Here is a 6,597-nt window from a genome sequence, read left to right as displayed (position 1 = left end):
AGCCGGTGCCCTCTCCCTATTAAAACCTAAATATCTCAGCCTCCGAAGCACATAAAAACATGAAATTAGTTGCATTCAAAAGCTAGAACCTTCATTTTGCACTAGAATGTGTTCATTCATCTTTAACATACCCATATTTTTACTAAAACAGCTCAAATCTCAAGAACCTTAATGCAGCGTATATGTCGCTCCAGGACACAATGGGTTAATGTGAAAGTGAAGTGAAAGCCCAACTGGGAAACTCCAACTCCCATTGTCATTGTGACGCAGGACTCCATAGCACACAGTGCTCACTGCACACACAACGAAATTGCATTTATGCCTCACCCGTGCAAGGGAGCAGTGCGTCGGAACGGTTCCATGCTCAGGATACCTCAGTCATGGAGGAGGATGGGGGACAGCACTGGGTAATTACTCCCCCCACCAACCTGGTGGGTCGGGCGTCAAACTGGCAACATTTGGGATACAAGTCTGACGTCCTAACCGCTTACCCATGACTACCCTATGTGCTGGTGCTGATGAACAAGATCTTGAGAGGATTATACTGTGTGTTACTTAGCGTTCACATATTGGTTGTTTCCTAAAGCAACACTAAGATGTTTTTCTTTGCCGTCGCCCTACCGCAGGGCTATTCAAATGGCGGCCCTGGGGCCAGATGCGGCCCTTGGACGGCAAGGTTCTGGCCCCCCACGAGGTCAGAGCAAAATGAAAACAAATATGTGCTCAATCAGTGTCCGTGCGCAATTTGCGATCACTAACACTTCAGGTTAGGGATATTTTTCTTATGCACATGACAGTGAGATTTTATCTGAAATAGTCTCATAATAGACCATCAAGGCTACTAAGAAATAGAAAAGCGAATATCTCTTTTGTCTGGAAAGTTATCAGCTTGTTGCGCACCTTCACTTTGCACATTACATGCGGTTACATACATGCGTGTTCCATGTTCGGCCCCTTTACTGGGAGGAATTAGAAAAACTGGCCCTCGGTGACATTTAATTGAATATCCCTGGCCTACCGGCTAGAGGCAGAATTGACTCATTTGAACTACGTACACAGACATGGCCTCCTCCTCCAAACTTGGTTAGTGTGATGATTATACACCTTTACATTACATTAACATTACATTATACTGCAACCTCCAACATTACATACTGCAACCTGTAACCTTACATTATATTGCAACCTGTATCCTTACATTATATTGCACTTGGCTGACACTTTCATCCAAATCACCTTACAGTTAAGTTGTTAGGTGCCGGGTATTGGCTACAATCCCTGGAGCAATGTGGTTAGGTGATGGTTCAGCCGTGAATGGAGTTTTAGAGGGAGACCACACACATTCATCAGGGTGGGATTTGAACCAGCAACCTTCCAAGACCATGGAACATGGCAGAGTACATTCAGAAGTGGCTCTCAAGCTGTTACAAATTGATTGTGCACTATAACCGCTTTGGACACATTAATTTAGCGAACTTACATAAAATACAATAGACTTGTGTTGGTTTAACAGAAGCATGAAAACTGACATGACAAAGTAAATGTCTTATTAGGCCTACAATTCCTCTACTGTATTCATGCCGGCCAAACGTGGCCCATTTTAAACTTGCTGACTTCAAAATTGGATGTGGTTGGCCCAGCCGTGTCTTTGTCGACTGGCCACTGGACAGTTATGCGGGTGGCCCGGGTTCGATTCCCGACCTGGATCATTTCCCGATCCTCCCCCGTTTCTCTCTCCCCCTCATTTCCTGTCCCACTCTTCACTGTCCTGTCTAAATAAAGTTAGAAAAAAACATACCGATATTATAGAAAAATATATATGAAAAAGAAAATTGAATGAATGCGGTTCAATGGCTTTTTTGTGCTGTTTTATTTTACGATTTCCTTCGAAAACCCAGTGATGTTTCCATTCAGCCCTCTTGCTGAAGTTGAATAGCACTGAATTATTGGTTAAATCTCATTGCTCTGTCTGCAAAATCAATGAACCAGCTGATTCTAATTAGCACAGCGCATCATCCAGCATGAGGACCTCTATAGTGACATGGCCTGTTTCTAGTGTACATGAGTATAACGTGGTCAGACCACAAAAGGAACTTCACAATAAAATTATAGAAAAAAATATACATTTAGAATGATGTGCTGATTTGCAGGGGTTCAAGTACACCCCCAAAAGTCCAATAAAAAATTCCATGCTAAAATGAGACTGTATATTACTTTTTTTATGTGGTGAAAATCCTTTTCCTGTGAATTATGTAACCTCCTGGAAATTGTGTAATTTGGGGAATGAACCATTATTTTTCAGGGGTTTCTTTATCTCAATGTCATTACTGTTACCAACTCAGGGGACTCTGCAATTTTTTATTTTTTTTAATAGATATTACACTTATGCATGTTGACAACATTGCTAACTGCTACATTACTCCTAGCACAGCATAAAAAAATAATGAAAATAATGTGATTTCATCTATAATTAACAAATAAGACACCTTGAGCTTTTTACTGTGAGGGACAGGCCAAAATCTCTGTTTTGTCCACAAAAAAGCAATTTCCTATTAGAAAATAACACTAAATTGCCTTATTTTTAAAATTATGCAAGTAATTATTATTGTAATGATTTTATGGCCATTTATCTCTGGGACGGGAATATGTACCAATTCGGCGGAATAACCCAAATGCTTATACTGTATGTAATGTGTGTGCACGTGCATATGCATGCACAAGGTGTTGTATGTGTATGTGTGTTGTATGTTTATGTGCACCAGGTTGCTTACGGCTGAGAATGCTACTGTAAAATGACAGCTATTGTTCAACACGAAGGAAGACAGGCACTATAATGTCCTTAAATCCTTTCCGCTTATTCTGCCCCCATACACTGCCCATAAGCAACGTGAGTTTGGTATCACCACTGGCTAATCTGTCACAGGACATTAGAAAGGAATCTGTAGAACCAGTTATACTGCATGTCACTGGTGACAACATAACATAAGTAAGTATACCTAATGATTTTCTTCTACAGTAAACATCCTTACTGGTTCATGCAGTCTTCCCAAATTGTGACCCTAGGTAGGCTACTACTCGGTACAATTTCTCTTTCGAATTCAAAAGCATTTTTGACACTTAAAGGGAGACAGGCAACTGCCTTGTACACCCTGATCCCTAGAAATACTCACTAATACCACACAGGGCCACTGGCAGCTTTTGCCAGGCCCTGGCCAAAATCATTTGAAAGGGCCCCGCTGAATACATACAATGTAATACGGACCCAATTCTGGGGCCCCTCTCCCTGGGCCTGGGAAGGTGACCCTTTTGTCTCCTCACCTGCCTTGATACCAAACCTTTCTAGAAAAATCTAAATGACAAATTAGTATAAAAATATCACCTCACAATACAGTGGCCTAACGCAGGACAAGGACATTTGAATCTTTGTACGATGAATGCAGACAAACTGCTGTGTTACTGTCATGTGATTAACGTCACATGATTGACAAATCTTTGATTTTTTGTATTGAGATTTTAACTTTGATTTGTAATAGGCTATCAAAGTTGGTTGAATTGGCCAAAATGGCTCCACGTTAGGCCATTCCTACCCTTACATAAACATAAACATAAACACATCTTCTCTTCTATGAAATGAAAATAATGGAGAGCCCTATCGGCAATGCCGATGTTGGTCTGCCATACAAATCTGCATACCAGACCGTGTGGACCCGGCTACAGGCAAACAGATTAAAAGGTCATGAATGCACTGCATGGTCCCATGACTATTGAGACTTTGCTCTCTCCTCAAAGATTTGGAGTTTTCCACATGACAGTGTCACATACGTACACATTTGGTCAGTATATGTCATAAGTAGTCACAACCTCTGACTAGTAATCGTCACATCCTGAGCTATTTCTGAATTTCTGGAATCAGCAACTTTCACATTCAGTCTACACATTTAGTCATGGGTCATAACATCTGACTACCAATTGACCTGAGCTATATGTAATCTGAAATTAGTCAGTTTTAGATTATGAGTTACATTGTCATCAGTTGATTGTTATCATAACTTTGAGCAGGGCTGCCGACAGGGAGACAAAGGGGACAGTTGTCCTGGGCCCAGGGAGAGAGGGGGCCCATAATTGGCTCCCCATAATAGGCTCCTCATTTTTTCCCGGGACGGACCATTAAAAATGGAACAACCAGGAAAAACCGGGACAGGTGGCAACAGTACTTTGAGCACATATTTCCAAGAATACCAACTGTGACTAATTTAACCCATTTAAAAAAAAAAAAAAAAAAAAAAAAAAGTGAAAGCCCATTGGGAAACTCCAACTCCCATTGTCATGGTGACACAGCACTCCACAGCACACAAGTGAACACTGCACACAACGAAATTGCATTTATGCCTCACCCGTGCAAGGGGGCAGCCCTCAGTGGCGCCCCATGGGGAGCAGTACCATGCTCAGGGTACCTCAGTCATGGAGGAGGATGGGGGAGAGCACTGGTTGATTACTCCCCCCACCAACTTGGCGGGTCGGGAGTCGAACCGGCAACCTCTGGGATGCAAGTCTGACGCCCTAACCGCTCACCCATGACTGCCCTAGTATAGGCACTGTTAGAAGTGTGCATTGTTTACTAGGGATGGCACAAACCGCACCGAAAACCGAAACCGTACAATTCACACACATACCGAACCGAATCGTGCAATCTATCGCAAACCGCAATTCATGTACTGCCCAGAAAAATATGTAAAACAGAGATTCTAGTAGTATCTTATCCAGTCTCTCTGATTAAAACATTAGCGTATAAGACCAAATCAGAGGATGACACAATTAAAATCGTACCATTTTCACATTATAAGCCTATACAAACCATATGTAGGATATTTAGTGATGAGTCCGATTCTATCAGCCAGTGCACCATTTATCATGAACTAAAAAAAAAAGAACCGTAGAGAACCGAAAACCGTGACCTTGACACCGCGATATGAACCGAACCGTGAATTTTGTGAACCGTACCACCCCTATTGTTTACACGTCTGTTCGTTAATTCCAGGTAAAAAAGGGCAAAAACTCCAGCCAAATTCACCTATTTTGCTATTTTACTTCACCTAATTTAGTATCCAGAAAATTATATCAATAGCAATAACCAACAAGAAATGCACTCAGAGAGTGCAGACCTCCGCCAAGGAAGTTCTTTGATAGAACATATGACTATGTTACACCCTATTTTTTCCTAAGTCTTTCTGCCTTCTTTTTGTGGAGTTAGAAATTCAGAATTCGCCCTATCCCGCAATGGTGAAGAATCTTTTTTTTTAAAAATCTGAATCCGGATCAGCACCAAAATGTCATCACTTGTTCCATTTGTCATCTCCAACAACTCCACAAAGTTTCATCCAAATCCGTTCATAACTTTTTGAGTTATCCTGCTGACAGACAGACAAACAAACAGACAGACAAACCAAAGCGACTGAAAACACAACCTCCTTGGTGGTGGAGGTAATACTGTAACTGGTACTATCCAAAATACCAGAGATGGCCAAAATCAACAAAGTAGAAGCTAGTGCTATCCAGAACACCACAAACTACCAAAATTACAGAAAATCACAGAAATAGCAAAAATAGCAAACACATCTTGCTGAGTGCTCTGGAATTCCTACCAATAACAGAGTTTTCATTTCAGGTGAGATCAAGGTAGGAACTGTATAATTGACCCTGCGTGTTTATGTTTAACTGTCTAATTGACCCTGCGTGTTTGTATTTATTGCTGTCTGTCTGGGCATCATCTCCTGGGCAAAGTCTTTCTTCTTTCATCTCCTGGTCTTGATTAATGGGTGAGGGCCTTCTGCCTGTCATCAAGCTCTGACATTCTGGGTCCTTCCTGTTGTTAGCTTGTTGATTAACTTGAAGAAACTCCCGAACAGACAATTTCACTCTTTTTCTTTTTCTTTTTTCGCTGTTGATTAAGCCAATACACACAGGCTACCAATCAGTCGGACTGTGGGACTAGATATCTTTGAATGGTTGGTATAGGCAGCTATGCAAAGCTATATGGATCTCACAGCAATGGTGTCCACTGGTGATGTCATGTGACGCAGTGTCGCAAAAGGGGATCATTTTTTCAGAGCCAGCTTAAAATTGGCACACCTTTTTTCTACTTTTCTATTACAGGGCCTTGCAAACCTTTCTTTGGACATGTCTGGAGTGATTAATTAGTTTAAAAAATAGGTTAGACATGAACTTTCAAGCTCAATTGATGTATGTTGTCATGTGTTTTGAAAGGTGTATGTGCAGACCTCATCACCTTGGAAGACTTAGGAAGAAGAAAATGTAGGACCCATGCCCCCCCCCCCCTCCTCACACCTTGTCTTTGTAATAAGACAAATGAAGCATCCACACGAGATCTTGTGATCTTGAGCAGGATGAGGCCACAGGGCAAGGAAAGAGGAAGGGGAATCTCCCTCTCCCTCTCCCTCTCTCTCTCTCTCTCTCTCTCTCTCTCCCCCCCCTCTCTCGAAACTCAAGTCAATCTTCATAAACTTGTACGACCAAAAGATTTTATCATGATTTATTCTTGATTTTCATTGATGACCTCCACATTTGCAACCGCTAACT

This window comes from Engraulis encrasicolus, chromosome 13, assembly GCF_034702125.1.
Source record: "Engraulis encrasicolus isolate BLACKSEA-1 chromosome 13, IST_EnEncr_1.0, whole genome shotgun sequence".
NCBI lineage: Eukaryota > Metazoa > Chordata > Actinopteri > Clupeiformes > Engraulidae > Engraulis > Engraulis encrasicolus.
The sequence above is the reverse complement of the archived record's forward strand: the minus strand, read 5'-3'. Positions refer to the sequence as shown.